Source organism: Lactuca virosa, chromosome 2 (genome assembly GCF_052849685.1).
Source record: "Lactuca virosa cultivar CGN04683 chromosome 2, Lactuca_virosa_CGN04683_v6, whole genome shotgun sequence".
NCBI lineage: Eukaryota > Viridiplantae > Streptophyta > Magnoliopsida > Asterales > Asteraceae > Lactuca > Lactuca virosa.
Window position 1 is genome coordinate 290,352,945 of NC_136427.1, and position 25,996 is coordinate 290,378,940.

Below are 25,996 nucleotides of genomic sequence, written 5' to 3' on the forward strand. Positions count from 1 at the left end.
CTTTCACTTAGATTTAATTCCACCTTTTAGTAATGAATGATTTATATTAAGTGCAATGGATATTATTAGTTATTTACCGATTTCTAAAATTGGTTAAAAATCATGATCTAAATTTTTTACCGTTTTGATAATAAAATTAATTAAAAACAATTATCATGCAATTAACAATTTTATTAACAATAATTAATTCGTATCATGCAAACATTTGATCAAACTATTCATTTTTGTGGTAGTAAAACAAATAGGAATCATAAGTTGGTCGTACGATATAAAATATACATGTTAAATTTTTAGTATTTTATTTTGCCCAATTCCTAGAATATTGTCCTTTACTAGTCATAAATATCAATGGTTATGAAAAATTTATGATTCAAGATAATATAATTAAAGTGATCTTTTAAAAATATTAACTTAGTTATGGGAAAATTAATTACAAAAACTTAACATATACAAATAAATGATCAAATATGCATGATAAAATAAATAACAATTAATATCCGAATAATATAAATCAAATCATATTTTCAAGGTTTCATTATCCAAGTGAAAGCAAAGAGAATTTAGCTCATAATTAAGGTTACAACATACATAGAAAACATATTGAGAATGTTAAACATGTCGATAAAACAAACCCGATGTAGTCCCTAATGCCACTGCAATCTTCAATTCCTTAGCTTTTTGACTCTTGAATCCCCAATTGTGGTTCAAAGGTTGGGTGGAATTTGGTATAGTGGTGATATGGTAAGAAATTGTATGGAGAAATTTGTGTATCAAAGTGTATGATTCTAATGTCTTCTTTTTTTTTTGTGGTGAAAAATGGTGGTATTTATAGTAAAAATTGGAAGAATTAAATACCAAAAAGAAATGAATTGAGATTGGATCTAATGAAAAAGAATTCAAAAGAAATAAAAAGATGGGAATAAATGGTTGGAAAGTTTAAAGGTGGTGAATTATTGAGTATTGGTTGGAAAGGAATGGGTTTAGAATAGGAAAAAGTGGGGAAAAAATGGTTAAAAACGTAATGGAATCGGAATTGGCAAATCTGGTACTCAAAACGACGTCGTTTAGGCATGAATAGTACCGAATCGAATTCTGGGTCGGAAATCGGGTCGGAATCGGGTCGACACGCGGACCTTATGTGAGAGGAAACGGATCGGATTCTCGGGTCGGATCTGGATCGAAGTCGGATGCGGATCAGAACCGAGTGACGTCGTCGATGACGTCATAATCGGAAAAAAAGCGCGGATCCTAAACCCGGGTCGGATCGGGTCGATGCGCGGATCTTCTGTGAGGGGAAGTGGATCGCGGGGCGGACATCGGATCGGGCTCGGATCTTCCGGATCTGGGTCGCGAGAATGGATCAGGGCTTCGGGTTTTGGGCTCCGATTTTGGGCTCCGGGTTTTTGTTTCTTTTCTATTTTTTTTTTCTTTTTCCAATTTAAATTAAATTAAATTAATTTAATTAATATAAATTATTTAGAAATTAAATAATTAATTCCCAATAATTTATTTTAATTAAACCTCATTAATTAATTTAAATTCTTTTTTTTTATATTTTTATTTTGTTTTCTCGTCTTTCCAACGCGGCTATTTTTTGAATTCTTTGACTTTTTGATCTCGTTTTTCTTCGTGTAATTTCTTTCACTTCTTTTTGCGGATTTTTGCACATTTTCTTCTCCTTTTTCTTCAGAAATGATTTTTAGCTGTAAAATAGAATTTCAAACTTTATAAGTACCTTTTATCTTAAATCATACCAAAATATAGCTAAAAATACATAAATATCGCTCGAAATATATGTATAATTATTGCGATATCAAAATACCTCACACTTGAACTTTGCTTGTCCTCAAGCAAAACTAACTTTAGCATGTCATCATATCAAAACCTTCATCACCAACATTGTTTAAGACAATCCAACTTGAACCCAGCCATTACATCGAAACCTCAATGCATACATTTGTGTCTAATGATTCTTAAAACTTCCCCAATCCTAAATACTCACAATCTTCATAAACACTTGCTCACTTCTTTTGAACAACATTCATTTTATGCATCCCTCCGAATATATCCTCAGAAATCTTTCTTAACCTCAAAGTATTTTTACTAAGTCCCCAAGCATACATATGGAAAAATAACCTAGAAATAAAAATTACAATAACTAATAACTTGGCAAATTGCCTTTATTCTAGAGTCTTCATTGATTTTTGGAATTTTTCTTCATGATATTTCTTGATCTTCATAGCTTTGTAGACTTTTCTTTTCTTTTTCTTTTTCTTTTTTTTTTCTTTTTTTTTTTTTTTTAACTAAAAATCCTAAAAAAAAACATATGCTTAAGCAAGGGAACTTAACTTCAACCATTATTGGTTAGAGATATTAGTCTAGAGTGCAATGACTACATAAGCTTTCCTGGATATATTTCTGGTACACGATGCTAAACATATTATGGCCCTTAAGCACTGCAAGGTTGTGTTTTTGTTCCATGATTTCACTAGGATAGGGAAAACACAAATGTACTATAACATACTATTGGTTCAATTAAACATTTGAGTTCGCATTGGATCATCCCACACAACGTTAGTAAATTGGTTTCCTTATTCGACCCCCTACCCCACACTTAAATCATACAATGTCCCCATTGTATTCAAAAGTAAAGAACATAAAGGTAAAAAGGGAGAAAAAGGAACAGACTCCCCTGGGGTATTGTAGTGGCGAGGTCGAAATTCTGATCTGCGTGGGACAAGTGTTTGGTACACTTTTCTGTTTGTGCTGTTGAAGTGCATGTAACTCATTTCTTTTTTAATCAGCTGGATATTTAGGAAAAAATGGCATCTGAGTCTTTTTCCGCACAATTTCTCTGAACAGGTGCATTTACGTGTCGCGTATAATATTTGAACACGTCGCGTAATGCAATTATTGGGATCCTCTACGCGTTTCTTGAATTTAACGTTGTGTATACTGGCCACGTACACATTGCGTTATTAGAACAATTACTTCTTTTCGCTGAGTGAATTTGATTTGACTTGTGTCGGCCGAACACTTGCTTTATCCTTTGAATAAAACTCTCCCGTTGGTCAGTATCAGCTTCAGTTCTTCATCCTGTTCTTTGTGGGGAATCACCCCACACTTATGTGATGCCACTTCTCCTATTGTAATTTGCATTTCAGAAATTTACTTTACACCATTCTGACCATCACCTGTTTCTAAGCTGAAAAGTAACTTTCACAGAAAAATAAAACCATTAAAAAGCACTTTTATTGAAAACACAAACTAAAAAGAAAATTCACACCAAACATACAGAAAATAAACACACCAAATTTAAAAATCAAAACAAACATCGGGTTGCCTCCCGCAAGCGCTTCTTTTTAACTGAGTCATGAGCCAGACTCTACCCCTCACTTAATTGTTTTCAGTGAGTTGGAGGGGTATATCCTCTTTCTCTTCTTCTTCTAACATTCCTTCCTGGTAATGCTTCACTCGATGTCCATTTACCTTAAAGCTTTCTCCATCTTTTCCAATTAGTTCGATTGCACCATAAGAAAAGACTTCTTTTATTGTGAATGGACCGTACCAACGCGTCTTCAGTTTACCTGGAAAAAGTTTCAACCTGGAATTGAATAGCAATACTTTTTCTCCAGGGGTAAACTTTTTGTCTCTGCTTAATCTTTTATCATGCCATTTCTTTGATTTCTCTTTGTAGATTTGAGAGTTTCCATAAGCTTCATCCCTTAATTCTTCCAGAGCATTCATCTGCATAAGACGGTTAGTTTTAATTTCCACAGGATCAAAGTTGCATGATTTCAATGCCCAAAATGCTTTATGTTCGATTTCGACTGGCAAATGACATGCTTTTCCAAAGACCATCCTATATGGTGTACTACCAATAGGTGTTTTGTATGCAGTTCGAAATGCCCACAGCGCATCATTAAGTTTATCTGCCCATTCCTTCTTGTTACTTCCCACTGATCGTTCCAGAATTCTTTTTAAAGCTCGATTTGTGACTTCAGTTTGCCCACTGGTTTGTGGATGATAGGCCGTTGCGATTCTATGGTGAACACCATATTTTTGCAAAACCTTTTCCAGTTGGGTATTACAGAAGTGTGTACCCCTGTCACTGATCAGAGCTTTAGGGAAACCAAAACGTGAAAACAGATTCTTTAAAAACTTGACTACTACACGAGCATCGTTAGTGGGTAAAGCTTTCGCTTCAGCCCACTTTGATACGTAGTCAACAGCTACCAAAATATATTTGTTTCCTCGTGAGGAAGGAAATGGTCCCATAAAATCGATTCCCCAAACGTCAAAAATTTCACATACTTGGATGCTGTTTTGGGGCATCTCATTTCGGGAAGAGATGTTACCGGCCCTTTGACATGCATCACATTCTTTCACGAAGATGTGAGCATCTTTGAAAATCGTAGGCCAGTAAAATCCAGCATCAAAGATTTTTCTTGCTGTGTAATTAGCACCATGATGCCCCCCAGTCGGTCCAGCGTGACATCCTTTCATGATCTCACGACTTTCTTTTCCGAATACGCATCTCCTTACTACATTATCCGCGCAACTTCGGAATAAGTAAGGGTCATCCCAATAATAGTGCCTGAGGTCCGAAAAAAATTTCTTCTTCTGTTGATGTGTCATTCCTTTAAAAAGAAATCCTGCAGCCAAGTAGTTTACAATGTCTGCATACCAAGGTACCTCTTCACCTATCATCATCAAGGATTCATCTGGAAATTTGTCATTTATTTCAGACTCCTTGAGTTCTTCGATGTTGGGATTCTCTAATCTGGACAAATGATCAGCAGCCACATTTTCCATGCCTTTCTTGTCTTTAATCTCGATGTCAAATTCTTGGAGTAACATGATCCAACGAATTAATCGTTGCTTAGAGTCTTCTTTCCTGAATAAATACTTCAAGGCAGCATGATCAGTAAAGACAATAGTTTTTGACAAGATCAAGTAAGAGCGAAATTTCTCAAAAGCATAAACCACAGCAAGCAATTCTTTTTCAGTTGTGGTGTAATTTGCTTGAGCGGGGTTTAACGTCTTGCTGGCATAGTAGATTGGCTGAAAATGTTTCTCAATTCTTTGTCCCATAACTGCTCCCACTGCAAAATCACTAGCATCACACATTAATTCAAATGGCAAATTCCAATTTGGAGCGACCATTATCGGGGCTGTTGTTAATTTTTCTTTTAAATTGTTGAAAGCATTTAAACAATCTGAAGAAAAATTAAACTTTGCTTCCTTTAACAGAAGTTGAGTCAAAGGGCGCGTGATTTTTGAAAAATCTTTTATGAACCTTCTGTAAAATCCTGCATGACCTAGAAAACTTCTGACCCCTTTGACGTTGGTTGGAGGTGGCAATTTTGATATTGTCTCTATTTTCGCTTTGTCCACCTCAATCCCCTCCTTGGAGATTTTATGCCCTAGTACAATGCCTTCTTGCACCATGAAATGACATTTCTCCCAGTTCAAAACCAGATTTGATTCTTCGCATCTAGCAAGCATTTTGTCTATATTAGCTAAACATGCATCAAAGGAATCTCCAAACACTGAAAAATCATCCATAAACACTTCCATGAAGTTTTCCACCATGTCGTGGAAAATGGCTGTCATGCATCTTTGGAAGGTTGCAGGAGCATTGCAAAGTCCGAATGGCATTCGTCTGTATGCAAAAGTTCTGTATGGGCAAGTGAATGTTGTCTTTTCTTGATCTTCAGGAACGATAGGAATTTGAAAGTATCCTGAGAAACCATCTAGGAAACAATAGTAAGCATTTCCAGAAAGACGTTCTAGCATCTGATCGATAAAAGGAAGGGGGAAATGGTCTTTGCGGGATGCATCATTTAACTTTCGATAATCGATGCACACTCGCCACCCTGTAACTGTTCTTGTTGGTATCAGCTCATTCTTTTCATTGATTATGATGGTCATTCCTCCCTTCTTTGGGACAATGTGAATGGGGCTTACCCATGGACTGTCTGAAATAGGGTAGATCATTCCCGAATCTAAGAGTTTTACGATCTCTTTTCTCACAACTTCTTGCATTTTCGGGTTCAATCGCCTTTGTGGTTGGACTGCTGGTTTTGATCCTTCTTCCATCAAAATTTTGTGAGAACAATAGGATGGATTTATTCCTTTGATATCAGAAATATTCCATGCTATAGCTTGCTTTCTCTTTTTCAAAACTTCAATCAACCTCTCTTTTTCATGCGGTGAGAGATTTGCAGCGATGATCACAGGGAATTGCTCATTATTTCCTAGGTATGCGTACTCCAAATGATCAGGTAAAACTTTCAACTCACTTTTGACATCGGAGTCAAAAGGTGTTTCTTTGTGGTGTGCTTCCTCTTTTTTTGATTTACTATCCGTGTAGTCTTCTTTTTGATTAATCTCCTCCAGCAGCTTTTCCAGTTCTTCCAGATCTTTTTCAGCATCAAACGTATCTTCTCCAAGTTGCATCATGCTTTCAATGTCTTTATCTTTTACTTCCAATATCTCATTTTCCAATAAGTTATCAAAAACATCAGCAAAGAAAACTTCATCATCACTCACCTTGGAGTGCTTCATTGCTCTATCAAGACCGAAGGTGATAGCATCAATTCCGACTCTTAGTGTCAACTTTGATCCATGAATGTCAACTAATGCTCTTGCAGTGCTTAAGAATGGTCTTCCCAAAATAATAGGAACTTCATTGTCTTCTTCCATATCAAGCACTACAAAATCTGCAGGAAATACGAACTTATCAACTTTCACCAGTAAGTCCTCCACTATCCCTTTTGGATACGTCACTGATTTGTTTGCCAGATGGATTGCCATTCGAATTGGTTTTGGTTCAGGTAAATCAAGTTTCTTGTAAAACGAATATGGCATAAGATTTATACTTGCTCCTGAATCAGCCAGAGCATGGCTGAGACCCAAATTACCAAATTGGCACGGTAAAGTCAGACTTCCTGGATCTCTCATTTTCTGAGGAAGTTTGTTCAACATGGCTGCTGAACATTGTTCGTTTAATACTACACTTGAAGCTTCCTCCATTTTCTTTCGGTTAACAAGCAAATCTTTCAGAAATTTTGCATATTTGGGCATTTGAGCCATAGCTTCAATGAATGGGATGTTGATATGCAAGGATTTGATATGATCGATGAATTTGCGATAGTCCTCCTCCTCTTTTTCCTTCCTCAAGCGTTGAGGGAAAGGAATTGGTGGCCTATATGGTTTGACAACTGGAGTGGATGTAGTTGTCTCAACCGGAACTGGTTCTTTTTCCTTCTCTTGGGATTGTGAAATAGTAGAAGGTTCGTTAGTATGAACTGGAACTAACGGCTCAAGATTTTTTCCAGTTCGAGTTGTTATTGCTTTGACATGAGCAGTCGGATTTGTCTCAGTGTTACTTGGTAATGTTCCAGGAAATCGCTCTTGTAGTACTCTCGAAATTTGCCCGATTTGGTTTTCGATGTTCAACATCGAAGCTTGCTGATTTCTTAGAGCAGTTTCAGTTGTTGATCCGATTCTTTTCACCAACTCTTCTGTATCTCGATGTCTTTTATCAGATGCTTCTGCAAATCTGGCCATCATTTCTTCGAAAGTTGGCTTCTTTTCTTGCACAATTTGCTCCAATGGTGGGTTTTTTTGGTAGAAACCTTGACCGCTTTGTCTCCATTTCCCTTGCATCTCCATTTCCTTCTTGTATTCATCGAATGGTTTCCAGTTGTTCCGAGGCTTCCTTTCATCGTATCTATCTCCAGATGAGTAGCATACATCAACCTTTTGATTCCCATCTTGATCTAATGGACAATCTTTTTCAAGATGTGGTCCACTACAGTTGTCACAGCCGACTTGGATAGCATGAATTGTCTGATTGACCTTTTTCATGTCTCTTCCTAATGCATCCAATTTTGCATTTAATGCTGCCAAGCCATCTGAGCTCTCTCCTGTTGATCTTTTTCGGAAAGATGAATCTCGTGAAGAATGCCACTGATGTGAGTGTTGGGCGAGTTCCTCGATTATTGCTTTCCCGTCAGCTGGATTTTTCTTAGGAATGGGTCCTTGAGAGTCAACTAACTGACGGGTACAAACATCGATCCCGTTATAGAAAGTCTGCACGACCTGATGTGGATTTAGATCATGTTGTGGACAATTTTGCAGCATTTCTTTATAACGGTCCCAAGCATCATACAGTGTCTCATCTTCAAGCTGCTGAAAATTTTGAATTTTCATTTTCATCTTCGCAATTTTGCATGGTGGGCTAAATTGTTTTGTAAATTTTGATCTTAAACCTTCCCATGTGGTAATCGTAGGTTCAGATTTTATCCAACGTTTTGCAGCTCCTTGTAGTGTTATTGGAAACACTCTAAGCATGACTGCATCTTTGCTTACTCCAACAATGTTGAAGTAGTCAGCTATTTCGAGTACAGCTTCGACATGTTGGTTCGCATCTTCATCTTCTCTTCCGGCAAAAGGAGTTTCTCGTAGAAGGTGAAGAAATTGTCCTTTTAATTCGAAATTTGTTTGGGCTGGTATCGCTGGACGAATGACTCCATGATCATCTCCGTCTCTAGTACGACTTGTATATTCCTCTAATGAAAGGAGGGCTAGATCGGTCATTGTTTGGTTTTCTCGGATTAGTTGGTGAAACGTGCGTTCGGGCTCTTCTAAAGGTGGAACGAAAGTGAAATTTGAACTTCGGGTCATATATTAGGGAAATTCTATCTTAAATTGAATTGATTATATTGCATAAATTATTTATTTAATTTTTGTGTAATACTTTGACTATCAAATAGAGAACAGACAGAGAGAGGCAGCCGGGAGGCAGGATCATTTCGGTGTATATTATAAATATAACTTTTCTGAAATCCAGCAACCAAAACCAACGTACCAATTCCAAACTCTGTTCTGGTAAGTAGAATTACTCGTATTACACGCGAATTAAATAAGGTTATTCATGCAATATAAACATGGCTCTGATACCATTTTTTTATTTTTTTATTTTTAAATTTTTTTTTTAATAATTTTTTTTTTAAATATATATATATTATTTTTTTTATAAAAAAAAAATTTTTAAGTAAATTTAACAATCTATAATTAACTAAGAAAATTTAACAACCTATAATTAACTTACAACTAAGGAAATTTATGCAATACTAAATTAAAAGATAAAAAAAAATATAAAAAAATTTTTTTTTTTTTTTTTTTATTTTTTTTATTTTTAGTAAGTAAGCTTTAGTATTTTAAATAAATTTCGTCCTTTTTTTTTATTAATTTGTTTTTAATATATATATCTTTTTTTTTTAAATTTAAATTTTTTTTTTTTTTTTTACGTTAACTAACAAACAATAAGACTAAACCAAATAAAACCGTTTCCCCGGCAACGGCGCCAAAAACTTGATGTGTAAATTTCACTAGTCTTAAATTTATAAGGTTGAAATTACCGATACTAGAATTTACTATCGACTTAGGCAAGTGTACCTAATTGAATTTGTAATATAGCAATGGTAAGAACGGATGTCGAACACTTGGGGAAACGAGTATGATTTAATATTAGACTATTTGTCGCTAATTAACTTAAAAGATAAGTAACTTGGGGGAATTTCTAGTAACAAGACAATAATGAAATTTTAACAATTAAAGTGTAGAATAAATATAGAACAAGAATTGGTTTTTAAGAATCAAGAATGATAAGGATGCTTTCACTTAGATTTAATTCCACCTTTTAGTAATGAATGATTTATATTAAGTGCAATGGATATTATTAGTTATTTACCGATTTCTAAAATTGGTTAAAAATCATGATCTAAATTTTTTACCGTTTTGATAATAAAATTAATTAAAAACAATTATCATGCAATTAACAATTTTATTAACAATAATTAATTCGTATCATGCAAACATTTGATCAAACTATTCATTTTTGTGGTAGTAAAACAAATAGGAATCATAAGTTGGTCGTACGATATAAAATATACATGTTAAATTTTTAGTATTTTATTTTGCCCAATTCCTAGAATATTGTCCTTTACTAGTCATAAATATCAATGGTTATGAAAAATTTATGATTCAAGATAATATAATTAAAGTGATCTTTTAAAAATGTTAACTTAGTTATGGGAAAATTAATTACAAAAACTTAACATATACAAATAAATGATCAAATATGCATGATAAAATAAATAACAATTAATATCCGAATAATATAAATCAAATCATATTTTCAAGGTTTCATTATCCAAGTGAAAGCAAAGAGAATTTAGCTCATAATTAAGGTTACAACATACATAGAAAACATATTGAGAATGTTAAACATGTCGATAAAACAAACCCGATGTAGTCCCTAATGCCACTGCAATCTTCAATTCCTTAGCTTTTTGACTCTTGAATCCCCAATTGTGGTTCAAAGGTTGGGTGGAATTTGGTATAGTGGTGATATGGTAAGAAATTGTATGGAGAAATTTGTGTATCAAAGTGTATGATTCTAATGTCTTCTTTTTTTTTGTGGTGAAAAATGGTGGTATTTATAGTAAAAATTGGAAGAATTAAATACCAAAAAGAAATGAATTGAGATTGGATCTAATGAAAAAGAATTCAAAAGAAATAAAAAGATGGGAATAAATGGTTGGAAAGTTTAAAGGTGGTGAATTATTGAGTATTGGTTGGAAAGGAATGGGTTTAGAATAGGAAAAAGTGGGGAAAAAATGGTTAAAAACGTAATGGAATCGGAATTGGCAAATCTGGTACTCAAAACGACGTCGTTTAGGCATGAATAGTACCGAATCGAATTCTGGGTCGGAATCAGGTCGACACGCGGACCTTATGTGAGAGGAAACGGATCGGATTCTCGGGTCGGATCTGGATCGAAGTCGGATGCGGATCAGAACCGAGTGACGTCGTCGATGACGTCATAATCGGAAAAAAAGCGCGTATCCTAAACCCGGGTCGGATCGGGTCGATGCGCGGATCTTCTGTGAGGGGAAGTGGATCGCGGGGCGGACATCGGATCGGGCTCGGATCTTCCGGATCTGGGTCGCGAGAATGGATCAGGGCTTCGGGTTTTGGGCTCCGATTTTGGGCTCCGGGTTTTTGTTTCTTTTCTATTTTTTTTTCTTTTTCCAATTTAAATTAAATTAAATTAATTTAATTAATATAAATTATTTAGAAATTAAATAATTAATTCCCAATAATTTATTTTAATTAAACCTCATTAATTAATTTAAATTCTTTTTTTTTATATTTTTATTTTGTTTTCTCGTCTTTCCAACGCGGCTATTTTTTGAATTCTTTGACTTTTTGATCTCATTTTTCTTCGTGTAATTTCTTTCACTTCTTTTTGCGGATTTTTGCACATTTTCTTCTCCTTTTTCTTCAGAAATGATTTTTAGCTGTAAAATGGAATTTCAAACTTTATAAGTACCTTTTATCTTAAATCATACCAAAATATAGCTAAAAATACATAAATATCGCTCGAAATATATGTATAATTATTGCGATATCACCACCATGACAGCGGAACTCCAAAAGTCCTATGAGGACTTCTACCCTTTTGAAATGCACCAAGATCTGATGGAAATATACCATCAAAGTGCACGACAAGAGAGGTATGAAATCATATGCTCTATCATAACAACCATGATGAAGGACGGGGAATCCGTCACGAGCCACATGCAGAAAATGCAAAGGTATGTGGATCGGTTGCTGAAGCTTAATGTGAACTTCCCTGAGGAGCTTGCAATAGATATCATTTTGCACTCCTTACCATCGTGCTATGATCAATTCCGCATGACATATCACATGAGTAAGGAAGAGGTCACACTCAGCAAACTTCAGGGACTCCTCAAGACCGCAGAAACAGGTCTTAAGGGTAAGTCGGTTGTTAACACTCCTACTCCAAACTCCGCCCCGGTTTTGGCAATCGGGAAAGGTAGAGGGAAGAAGAGGAAGAGCTCTTCGAAGGGTACCAAGGCTAGGACCCTTGATGGCTCTTCTTCAAGTGGAACCAAGAAAGGTTTTGTCACTCCTTCTTCTAACCCTAAAGAGGCTGAATGCTTCTATTGCCATGAAAAGTCACATTGGAAGCGGAAATGCCCAAAGTACCAGCAAGATGTGAAGGATGGGAAAGTTAAACCCAACCATGCAGGTATTTACACTATCTTATCTAATAACTCACCCCATTCTAACTCTTGGGTCCTTGATACCGGTTGTGGTATTCATATTTGTTCTGATTTGCAGGGACTAAGAAGAAGTGAGAATGTGGAGCATGGAAGAATAAACTTAATCATGGGGAATAGGAAAGCTTTACCTGTCACCAAGATTGGAGTTTATACTTTATCGCTAAGTAGTGGGTTTAGTTTAGATTTGAATAAATGTTGTTATTCTCCAGAAATGGCAAGAAATATTATTTCCTTTCATGCATTGTATAAACAAGGTTTCACCTTTTCATTTGATAATGAAGTTGGTTCGATTAATGCTTTCTTTAATTATGTTCTTTATTTTAAAGCATTACCTTGTGATGGTGTGTATGAAACTGTATCTGTGGTTGATAACTTAGGAAATAATGTATTGTGTATTGATTCTGTTAATGATAATAACTTGGATAAAGCATCATTATGGCATTGTCGTCTTGGACATATAAGCAAGAAACGCATAGGCCAACTCCAAAAGGATGGAGTATTGGAGTCATTTGACCTAAAGTCAGATGATAGTTGCGAATCATGCTTACTTGGAAAAATGACAAAATCACCCTTCACAGGTTCTTGTGAGAGGGGTGAAGGTTTGTTGGATCTTATACACACGGATGTGTGTGGGCCCTTCAAACATGCCACAAGGGATGCTAATCGTTATTATTTGACTTTTACTGATGATTACAGTAGATATGGATATGTCTACTTAATCAAGCATAAGTCAGAGACTTTTGAGAGGTTTAAAGAGTTTAAACAGGAAGTCGAGAATCAATTGGGCAGGAACATTAAGATGCTTCGATCCGATCGAGGTGGTGAGTATCTTAGTTCAGAGTTCCTCGACTATCTTAGGGAATGTGGGATTGTCTCACAATTGACACCTCCTAGGACACCGCAGTTGAATGGTGTAGCTGAGAGGCGTAATCGAACCTTGTTGGATATGGTTCGTTCCATGATGAGTCGAGCTTCGCTACCAATCTCATTTTGGGGGTATGCCTTAGAGACTGCCGCCCATATCCTTAATCTAGTTCCGACAAAGAAAGTTGCCAAAACTCCTCATGAGATGTGGACTGGTAAAGTACCCAAACTAGACCACATTAAGATTTGGGGTTGCGAGGCTTTCGTGAGATGCGAGACTCATGATAAGCTCGAACCTCGAAGTGAGAGGTGTATTTTCATCGGCTACCCACAGAAATCCTTTGGTTACCTCTTCTACAGACCTAGTGAGAATGTGGTCTTTGTAGCTAGGAGGGCTTTCTTTCGAGAGAGAGAGTTCATAAGCCAAGGAGACAGTGGGAGGCAAGTTGACCTTGAAGAAATTCAAGGGTCAAGTGGTGAAGGAACTTCAAACCCTAGCACTCAACTTGAGGAGGAAACTCCTGTTGAGCCAATTGACAAGTCTGTACCTCTGAGGCGTTCCACAAGGGTTAGGAATGCACCTGAGCATTACTATGGATTCCATATTACTGCGGAAGGTGATACAGTTATCAGTGATGAGACACTGATAGGTCTGGATGAACCTAACAGTTACGCGGAAGCCATGGCAGGCCCTGAGTCAGCCAAGTGGAAAGAGGCAATGGACAGCGAGATACAGTCCATGTATGACAATCAAGTTTGGAACTTGGTTGAGAATGTACCAGGTCGTAAGACTATAGGGTGCAAATGGATCTTCAAGAAGAAGACCGACATGGATGGTAATGTACACACTTATAAGGCACGACTGGTTGCAAAGGGTTTCTCACAAACTCCGGGAGTTGATTATGATGAGACCTTTTCTCCAGTGGCCAAGATTAAGTCTATTAGGGTTCTGTTAGCCATAGATGCATTTCATGACTATGAAATATGGCAAATGGATGTCAAAACCGCTTTCCTTAATGGAAAGTTGGCTGAGGATGTTTACATGAGTCAGCCAGAGGGTTTTATCAATACAGAGTACCCTAATAAAGTGTGTAAGCTTGAGAAATCCATTTATGGGTTAAAGCAAGCACCTCGCAGATGGAATCTTTGCTTTGATGAGAAAGTCAAAGAATTTGGCTTTTCTAGGAGTGAAGATGAATCTTGTGTATATGTCAAGGCTAGTGGGAGTATAGTTAGCTTTTTGGTATTGTATGTGGATGACATACTACTCATAGGAAATGACATCCCAACTCTGCAGGAAGTTAAGTCCTGGCTTGGGAAGTGTTTCTCTATGAAGGACCTAGGAGAAGCTGCCTATATTCTAGGGATAAGGATCTTGAGAGACCAGAGTAAAAGACTAATTAGACTTAGTCATAGTACCTACTTGGATAAGGTGCTAAAGAGATTCGGCATGCAGGACTCCAAGAAAGGAGAGTTACCCATCGAGAGTAATGCCAGATTGAGTAAGACACAAAGCCCTAGTACTGAGGCTGAGATAGCAGAAATGAGTCGAATACCTTATGCTTTGGCTGTAGGATCGATCATGTATGCTATGACGTGTACTCGACCTGATGTAGCCTTTTCTTTGAGCATGGTTAGCAGGTATAAGGGGAACCCTGGCAAGGCACACTGGACTGCGGTAAAGAATATCCTTAAGTACCTACGGAGGACTAAGGACTGGGTCCTTACCCTCGGTGGGAGTGAAGACTTGAGAGTTGTAGGGTATAGTGATGCTAGCTTTCAGACTGATAGGGATAATTTCCGCTCTCAGTCAGGCTGGGTCTTTACCTTAAATGGAGGAGCAATTTCTTGGAAGAGTTCCAAGCAAGAGACAGTGGCTGATTCAACTTGCGAATCAGAGTATATAGCAGCTAGCGAGGCAGCAAAGGAGGCGATATGGCTGAAGAACTTCATTGGAGACCTTGGAGTTGTACCAGCTATTAAAGAGCCAATGGAAATTTTCTGTGATAGTGAAAGTGCAGTTGCCTTAGCCAAGGAACCAAGGGATCACGGGAGATCCAGACACATCGACAGAAAATACCATTTCATCAGACATCGAATAGAAGAAGGACTCCTCGTGGCAAAGAGGGTATCATCGGATGAGAATCCAACAGCTCCCCTCACGAAAGGACTGACTCGGGTTAAGCATCTACAGCATGCTCGGAGCATAGGGCTGAAGGATGATATTAGATTTAGTAGTTAGATAACCTTGAAATTTGTAAAGTGTAATTGACATTAGATGATGAATAAAAGGTGTTTTATTTATGAGTAAAGTGTTGCTATCTCTTGTCGATCGTTTACTATATTTCTTTTGCATGTTTTGACTTCCAGAATAATTATGTTTGGTATATCATATTATTCGAACCTCCACAGTCGGTCATATGTCGGAAGTAGGTATGAATCAAGACTGTCATGATTGGTTGCAGAGGTCTAAGTTGTTGGACATGGCTACAACACTCATGAGTGCTCATAAGTTCTGAGAATTGGACTCAACCCATGCTCACTGGAATCACTTCATGGAATTTATCTCGAGTGATCGTGAGACGGTAATATCATATAAGTCTTCAAACCTAGAGATATGATTTGTTACTTATGAGTTGGTTATGCATTGATTGTACGTTAACGCATTGGTAGCTCGATGTTATAAAACGTGCATTTGTGTATAATTCAATGAGTGGTAGAACAAACATATGAGTCGAAGTTTATCTGTTCCTTCTTGGATTAGAAGCTGATATCTGGGCCCCTCGATGATTTTGTTTTGACCTATGTACCGGGCCCGGTCAGAACTAAGTTGATGTGTTCAATTAAGTTCTTTGTCAAACAAATCGGAAATCGGGAAACAAACTGCTGGACAATAAGTAAGACATTGTTCCATGTATTTGTCCGGCTGATATCTAGAACAGAGGATTATATGATCACTTATCTTAAATGGCGTATCATCATCTTCTCAGTTCCGAGAGACCTTGAAAGAGCTACGATTGCCGATCGGTTCCTGAAGTATTGCAGTTATAGTTATTAGACTTATCCAAGTGGGAGACTGTTGGATAAGGTGTATAAGTCCATAACTATTTCTGGTATGTACTTGACCCGACCCGGCATGGTCCATTTGGGTTGCATGGCACCATGCAATTGGATAAACTAAAATGAGAGAAATAACACTTATGGTTTATTAATATATTATAAGTTCTAATATATTAATAATATTATTTAATTAGTTTGATCAAGAATTAATTTAGAACTAATTAAGTGATCAAAAGATAACTAATTAAATATATGGGTAGATTATGTAAATCTTCTATATCTTATATAGTGGGCTAAGAGGCTCCATGGATTATCAAGTTGGGTTCCACCCATAGGATGCTCCATGGGAGTTACAAACCCATGGGTCATGGAAATGAAGAGTCATGACACATTAGGGTTTACATGGTGTAACCCTAGATGTGTCAACACTATATAAGAAACTCATTCTCCACCAAAATCGGCAACACATTAGAAACAAGAGGGCTAGAGCCGATTTTGCAAGTGTAAGATTCTCTCAAAGTTTACTCCTTTGCATTTGGTGTTGTGTGAAGCATTTGAGGCATCACACTTGGGGTGCTAGGCTCACAAGGTTTCAAGGATCATAATCAACAACAAGGTAAGTTATTCTATCTTTCATTCAAGTTAAAAATGTTCCCCATGTATGCTAGATAGGAATATAACCTTGGAATTCAACTTTGCATGATTATTAGACAAACATAGATTCAAGGTTATTAGGGTTGCATGTACACTTAGGAAGTGTTAGAATGCTCAAAACCCATCAGAACTCAGCTTGAGTTGACTTGGGTCAGCCCAACTGTTTTGGGTTAAATGACCCAGTTAATAGCCCAAATGTTTGTAGGCCCATGTATGTTTGTTTATATGCTATTTTCAGCTGTAAAGAGAGATACAACATAAGTCTTGTAACAGGGGATAAAAGTGATGTAAATTACTTCTTAACCTAATACAAAGTTTTCTCTCCTCTGGTGGATGTAAGCAGGTTATTGTTGAACCACATTAAATCTGTTGTTCTTCATTCTCTATTTACTTTCTTTATCTCGGTTATTGTCATTGCTTGTTCTTGGGTCTAAGGGCAAAACGGGAATACAAACAGAAATGTTAGCTGCTGTTAAAGTTCTATATTCTGCATTTGGTTTCTGTTTTTCTGCAATGTTTCGCTGAAGTAATACACTTGATATTAAAAAAATATAGCTATGACTAATGTTTAATGGTATAGATCCTGCTTCTACTTCGTTCTTCTCAAATGACTCGATTTCTCTGCTTTTTCTATTTGTGATTGATTTGTTCTTGTAAACCTTCTCTTCCCACCAGTAATGTAAATGTAATCTATTTTCCACATACTCCTTCTGCTTTCCCATTATTCTATAATAAGCACTAAATTAAAACCGAAGATGCATTGATGCTTAGTTTCATCATACAATTTATGCTTCTTAATCGTAGCATGATCTTCCGGTTACAATCGATAATCATCCTAGGCTTCAAGCATTCCTAGCAGGAAGACTCAAGCAAAAGATCCAGTCTAAAATGTCCATTGACAATTTGTTGCTATGCTTGATACATTATTCAAAGTCAACAATTTTATTTATATGCTCGCAGACACTTTTTTTATCTAATATGATTCCTTTGTTGGTTCCCATACCATATGAATATGAAACCCTTAGACATGAGTCATGACTGTAAGTTCTATAAACTCATAATGGCAATAATCAGGACATACAAGCAATCTCTAACTACATCATATAGAAGCCCACACAATGATGATTTAGTCTGAAATATCTACCAAGTAAATTTTAGCCAGTTCTCAAGAATTCAACAACAAATAAAATTCTTGAAATCTAGATGAAACATAGTTGTGGATACCAATATTTTGCATAATAAGCAGAAACATCCAAAAATAGAACGATACCTTGTGTTGAGACTATCTCCTTCTTTAAATTCGCCTGGATTTCATGAAGCACAGCAAAAATTTCATTAAAAAAACTACACTAGCAAAGAGCTAAAGTAGCAGAATAATTCCAAGGATTACAATACGTACATGGACTTTAGTACTTAATAGTTTCGTGTGGGCTTTTAAGCCACTCAGACCAGGATACACTAAACCTACGATTCCTATTTATAATCAAGAAGTAAGTAAACAACTTAATCAAAAATCGCTCCTGCCTCTTCTTCAATTTTCTTCATAGCATCTAAATCCTAAATCAACCAAACTAGGAAAACGAGAAAAAACCCTAAAGCTAAATAAGGGTATAATCACACCAGTTATATTGCATCGCTAAACAAGAAAAATCGCATCCTCTCATACAGAGAAACGGAAATTAGAGCTTACAATTATGTTCATCGTCGTTGGCTTCGATCCTCGACATTTACAAATCGGCATCCATCTGTCCTTCACCAGTACTTCTCTGCCGTAAAAGTCGTGATCTTGATCTTGCTCCGCCATGTGCTCTCTGCGTGGAGAACATGTAAAATCAATCTTGTTTGTACTTTTTAAAAAACGGTTTTTTAGTTGAAACTGTATAAAAACCGTATTTTTATTTGAACCGGTATGGTGACCGGTTTCCAGTTCAACCGGTTTAACCGGTTCGGCCGTTGAGTAAACTGGTTTCTATAATTTTCATCTTTTTTTGTATTTTTCTACACATACATACATACACAAATCATAATTTGATGTCCACAAGTTCAAACATTAAAATACACATGAAAACAAGTTTTAGATCAATCTAAATACATTAAAATAACTTATAACCATAAGTTTAAATCAATCCACGTGTATTAAAAAAATAAAGCCCTAGATGAATATAAACGCATCAAAAAATTTCATAACATTTATCATGTGCTTTTATTAAGAAAAATTTTAATAAATGTAAAAAAACTACCAAAGTTTATTATGCAAAAGGTTTCAATTTCATGTGTTTTTATTAAATTTAACCGGTTCAACCGGTTTAATTGAATCGGTTCAACCGGATTTTTGTAAAAATCGGTCGGTTTAATCCCGTTCAGAAATAGACATAAAACAGGTGATAGTTGAACCGTCCCCTTCCCTGATTTCCGGTCCAACCGGCCGGTTCAAACCGGTTTTTAAAACATTGCTTTGCAATGTTAATTGGCACTCAATACTCCCCACTTAAGTTGGTGCTTCTAAGTTGAGTAGTGTAGTGGTGCAAACGAACCGAGTGGTTTAGATTCGGCTCGTTTAAATATTTTTTGGCTCGAGCTCAAGCTTAGCTCGTTTTGAGCTTTATGGGACGAAGCTTGAGATCGGATCGTTTAGAATAATATAAACTCGGGCTCGGCTCGTGTAGGGTATACCCTAATTCCCTAAAATAGTGTTTATTACATATTTATTTATTTTAATATATAAAAATAAAATTAAAAATTTTATATTATGTATATGTAGGCTCGTTTAGGCTCGCGAGCCTAATCGAGTTTAGTAAAACAGGCTTGAGCTCGAGCTTGTGTAATAAACAAGCCTAATCTTAAGCTTGAGCTCAACTCAAGCTCGTTTAAAATCGATTTTAGGTCGAGCTTTTAACGAGTCGATCGCGAGTAGCTCATGAATAGCTTAACTCGTTTGCATTCTTACTCAATAGTGAAGGGATGATTGGGTTTTGAAGGTTTTTATTAAATCTACCTACCTAATAAAAGACTCTTAATTTTGCCACTTGGCAATTTTCTAGAACCCATTCCGCTACGTGTCACTATTTTAGTTCCCTGCTAATTGTTTTTCCCGCCCATGCCTATCAAACCAAATTAATCACGAAGAAACTGATCTTAAATCCCTTAAAATCAGTCTTATTTAGGTTATTGTTCATTCTCACATCCATAAATATCGCTGGTTTGTTGCTTGACGATCCGTAAGTCTCGCCAATCCCATGTCTTTCTTCGCTATTATTAAACCATAATACTCTTTTTCCTATCTATCAATAGCTGCGTTGAAATAAGATTTATCTCCTCATCTCTAATTTTCTCTCTAAAACCATAGCTTCGCAAACCCTTTGATTGTATGCTTCTCCTACTTGGAGCATAACAATGGCGCACGGTTTTCATAAAAAGACAATAATTGAGTTGGTTCTCTTCTTCTGTAAGTATTCTGTTTTTTTCCTTCAATTCCCCCCCCCCCCCCCCCCCCCGCTATTTTTCTCCATCTTGGTTTGGTACTTTTTATAGACACCTGATGCTTCTCTTGAAATTGTTCTATGGCTATTTCAAGAAAACGATAAATAATCCTAATTTTTTTAGTTCTATGGTTTTGCTGTCACCTACAAATTTAGGTCAAAACATGCTGAAAATTGCTTACAATTAATCAATAAAACGAAAAAAAAATCCCTAAGTTCTTTAGCTTGCTTCCTTTTGAGAATTTGTTTAGAGAGAAAGAGAGGGAGAGAAAAAAGAACGGCCTTTTTGTTAAGAAAGGAGCGGGCCCAAATTTTATGTTAAATGGAAGATGTCGTATAAGGGGAAAAGTATGGCTTTTTTCTTTTTCTTTGATACAACTTACATTTCTTTATAATGGTGCTATTTCTGTATTTTAACAGATAAGGGAATGGATGGAATTGAATTCCCTTTTGTCTTTGTAGAAATTTTCAATTCCATGAATGATGCGATTCGAAGGAACCCAGTGGAATTAAATTCCTCATCTATCATGATTGAAATATGGTCAACTAAGTGTTGGATTTCAAAATGTTAGCTTTTATTTTGTTTCAAAACTTGATAATTTAACTTCAAAGTGAGGATGTAAGAATGTTAAAAAGATTTGCTAATATTGCAGGTTCAATCTTGTGCATCACCTTCATTTACAACCTTTTGCTAATATTGCAAGTTCAAGGAGAGCTTCATACTATGTTGCTTCTGCAGCCAAGCTGATTCTTCAATTTTGTTAATTTCAATTTGTGTATGTGTTTGTGCAGCCATTTGAAAAGTTCTTTATTCTATTCTTTCTTATGTTAACAACTTAATCTAAAGATTGGTAAAAATTTAACAGGGTTGCATCTTAGTTGTGTTGCAACTGGAGAATAAAAGATTGATAATTATTGACATGTTTTTTAGCTGGAGTGTCCGTGTCCAGGTCAGAATATCACTTAAATATTCTCTTTTCTTTAATCTTAATCTTTTAAAGACAGTTCTGAATTTGGGTTAAGCTTTACATATTATGAAAATATGGGTTGATGTGTCAAATATTTTTAAAATACTTCACATGTAACATTTTTCACAAGTTAGTTTATTATTCGAAAGATCAGATGATGATGAGGCTGAAGTTGGATTAATTGCTCTGTAAGGGAATGTTCATAAAGAATATAATATGCCTTGCATATACAAGCATAATGTTCTGGGTAAGTTTGCAAAAGGATTGTAGATTATAAAGATAATAACTCAAGTTAGAAAGGAAAATAATTAACATCTTCTTTTGGTTTCCACTTGGATCTAATATAAGAGTTGGAATTAATCAGGTGCCAAGAAAATTAGCAAAAGGTTGTTGAAAATTCAACATCTACTTTTTGTTGTTCTTATCTACATATTAGATTATTTCTTTGTGAAAAAAAAAATCTTAATTTGTGTTCATGAACTTCTGAATCGGGTATGGTTAATTGTCTATGTGAAAAAGTTATGCTTAGCACGATTCTAATTATGTCATTCGGTTTGATTTGTGGTTTGTAGAGATGAAGTGATTGACAAATTAATGAAGGAACAACCCATTCTAACTTTATGAGATATTAAATGATTGTAAAGTTTTAATATGCTATATGCTTTCTCATTCAAAATTCAAGTATGCTTATGCTTTCTCATGAATATGCATCGCAGAAGATTGGAGTAGTGAGACTAATCTTATGCATTTTAAAAAAAAAAGTTGATGTCTATTGATAACAATGAACATGCTGTTTTAAATATTAAATAACATGAAGATGGAGGTCTGATGTATTTTTTTTTTTAACTTTTAAGAAGCTTTATTGAAACAATTCCAACTTGGACCATTGTGCCCCTATACAAAAAATGACCATTCTACCATTGGCATAATAACATATTACCTTTTTAATGAATAATTTATCACTCGAACAAAAAATGATTACAGTTACCAAAAAAAATTAAAAAACTCATGTGGTTGAGCAAAATTTTTTTATAAAAACTGATATATGCTTGACTTTTTTTAAATAGCTTCTACTTTGTTATATGTTTTAAAAAAAAGGAAAAAATAAAAATAAAAATAATGGTCCATGTTAAAATTTATAGCAATGTTCCTTGAAATAGGGGCACTTTCAGTAGATTTTAAAAAACAGGGACCAATTTGGTCATTTATCAAAGTACAATGTTATAAATGGGAGTACATAATTTTGTCAATGTGTAACAGGACCCGTTGTTTTTTTAATGAAAATTAGTTTATAATGCCAGTTTACATTTTGGTCAATAATATCATTTCTTATGTTTCTTTATACCATCTTACTTTCACAGTTTCACTTCTGTTAACTGTTATAAATAAGGACTATATGTGTTAATTTTTGAATTATATAGGGACTATTTAAGAGATTTTTGAATATTATTAGTAAAACATTTAACTCATCGGTCTTATTAATAGAACATAGAACATTTATGTTAAATAGCAATAAATTATGTTTTAAGATTTTAATAGCATTGAAGTTGCGTGTTAGTGCGTTTTCTTAAAAAGAAAAAAAAAAGGTTATATTTTTTATGTCAATTAATAGCAATGTACTTGAAATTTCTGTTACAGCTCTATTCATCTTTCTTTTGTAAAAAAATCCTATTACGTTAAACATTCAAGATTAAGTTGTTTCATAACCATTTTAAAATACCATTTAGTTGTAACAACTTTATTTTTTATTCTGATGCTCAAAGTCTTATTATGTTATACTTTTAGAAAAATCATATTATACACAATAGAATGAACAATGAGTGTATTGTCCTACAAAATTACTTTTTATTTATTCTAGGTGCATGGAGATTCTCTTGGATGCTATATAATTTTATATACCTCGGTACATATTTAAAGCTAGCCACGTGTAAGTATGACGGTATTGTCCTACAAAATTACTTTTTAAATTTATTAACCGTAGTTTCCACGGGTATAACCTAGTTGTAGAATAGTCGAGACCCCTTGAATAGGCGAATTACTTGGAAAATGAATAAATGTAAAAAAAAAAAAATAATAAATAAATAAATTTCAGGGGACCATGTCCACTAAATTCAACAAACGACAAGGCTAAAACGTGTAATTTACCCTATATTTATGTATAGTTCAATACATTTAATATTAATATAATTTTTTAGTACCTTTAATTTTATTTGGACGATATAGAAAGTAGGGGTGAGCAAAAACCGAACCGCATACCAAAAAACCGAAAAAACTGCATAAACCGAAACCGAAATAAAAACCGACGGTGCGGTTTTTAGTTTTGCAAAAACCGAAAATGTTTGGTGCCGTGCGGTTTCTAGTATTGCAAAAACCGCAAAAAACCGAACCGCACCGCATATATATATATATATATATATATATATATATATATATATATATATATATATATATATATATATATATATATATATATATATATATATATATATATATATATATATATTAAGTGTTGATATTTGTAAGAACGAAGAATTCGTGACAATTAAAATTTCTATAAATATAAATATTTATCTTATCACAGGATGATTGTATATTTTGAAGCATAATGTTTATGACATTTTTTAACATTTAAATATGAAGAGTACTATCGATGATAGTATCATTTTTATGAATACATTAATTGATATTATCTCATGTAAATGTAAAACAAATATTATATTTAATTCGTATTATATTCAAGAATTAGAAGCATGTTGGATAAATGGTTATGTCATTTGATTTCAAACCAAGAGGTGGTGGTACCATAAAAATTGAACCGCAAAAAACGAAAAGGCAAAAAAAAAATAATAAATTAAAAAAATAAAATAAAACAAAAAAACTAACAAAAAACCGCAAAAAAAAAAAAAACAAACCGCAAAAAACCGAAAAAAACTGCAAAAACCGAACCGCATAAAAACCGAACGGTGCGGTTTCTAAACTTCAAAAAACCGCAGTTGCGGTTTTCGGTTCGGTTTTAGGCAAAAACTGCACCGAACCGCACCATGCTCACCCCTAATTATATGGATGTATGTGTTTATATAATTTTGTCAAAACCCAACTCATATGAGCCAATTCAAAATGTCAATTTATAACATTTACACAAATACACATGAATTAGGACAAAAATAATAAAAAAGGAATAAACCAAAGAATTTAAGTGAAGTCTAGGCATCAAATCAGAGATCTTAGTAAAGACTACTGAAGAATTTAATTGAGAAGGAGCTAACATGGAATTTGGGTCCTAATCTAATCACCAAAAGGAAACTAATCTCCGCCCACCGCATTGTGTCGGTAGCAATTAGTTTCATTTCAGCTTACTTACACCCCTAAACACATGCATTGTAGTTTAGTTGTTATGTATCACTATTATTTGTGAAGACATATACATACATGTACATGTTGCTATTATGGGCTAATAACTATAAGTGCATTGCTATTATATTTAAAGAAAATGTTAGTATGTTGATATAATGTGTTATATACATATTGCTATTATTGCTAAAAATATAAGTATGTTGCTATTAAAAGTATTAAAATCCTTTTTTGCCTTTTTAGTAAGAAGGGGAAAATCCATATTTTTCACAGTTTAATACATGTATTCATACACTCATTCACAGTTTAATACACAACATTCATGAAATTTAAGATACCATTCATAATATATGCACAACTCATAATATATAAAATAAAATAAAAATACATTGTAATTAACACTATTCATAGTTTAATACATCAATTTATACACTTATTCACAGTTTAATTTACATTATTCATAGTTTAAACATTGCATATTCATTGAGAGATTACATCAAACACCTTGTGGAATCTTGTTTCTAGAACTTCCCTCTCTAAACTATGCCACTAATCAAAAAGAAAGAGTATGGCGAAGCAGATCCAAGAGAAGGGAGGACACGATAGTGGTGGAACAAATTTTACATAGATGTGGCGGTGGGAGAGGGAGGACACAGTTATGGAATCAATATGATGCAGATCTGGTAGTCTTTCACTAAAAAGAAAGAGACACATGACACATGAGAGGGAGGACACAACGGTGATGCGGTCGTCAATGGTGGCGGCAGTCTTGAAACTTGTTGAGAAAAAAAGAATCAAATCTTAGGTGGCTATGAAAGTGGGTTCTTTTTTTCCATTATTTGCCATCTATGCCACCGTTTGTTTTTAGTTGTTGATAAAAAAAATTAAAAAATCAAAAGCTAAGATTAATTCCTAATTGTTGCTAATATATATAATTTCATACGCGCGCGCATGGGGGTGGGGTAGGAGGGGGGAGGGGAGGGGTAATTTCCCGCTTACTCGCAAGGAGATGATGTGGAGCACATAAAAGATTTGGCGATAAGCCTATATGGGAAAATGGAGGAAATAAAAAAGGGGACAAAGGTGGCATAACTTAAAATGAACGTAACATTTGATCCATTAGGAGTTTGGAGATCCGTTTATATTGTCAGAAGGCGGATTGTCCAACGGTCGCAAAAAAACACCCGTTTTAGACCCTAAGTTTCAACCTTCCCCAAATTCAACCATTTTCCTTATTTTGTTTCATTATAACTTAAAATGGACGTAACTTTTGATCCATTAGGAGTTTGGAGGTCCGTTTTATATTGTCAGAAGGTGGATTGTCCATCAGTCACGAAAAACACCCATTTAGACCCTAAGTTTCAACTTTCCCCAATTTCAACCATTTTCCTTATTTTGTTTCATTATGTTTTTATTATAGTATATCAATTTTCCATCATTTATGTTTTGTTTGTAT

General features: G+C 34.9%; 1 long non-coding RNA gene across 1 annotated transcript; it reads right to left on the reverse strand.

Moving 5' to 3' along the window:
- Positions 1 to 11,249: 11,249 nt before the first annotated feature.
- On the reverse strand, positions 11,250 to 18,576 carry LOC145157095 (uncharacterized). Its single transcript, XR_013737086.1, has 3 exons — positions 18,433 to 18,576; positions 18,013 to 18,046; positions 11,250 to 11,375 (listed from the first exon to the last, which is right to left on the reverse strand). It is a non-coding gene; the product is annotated as an uncharacterized LOC145157095 (long non-coding RNA).
- Positions 18,577 to 25,996: the final 7,420 nt, after the last annotated feature.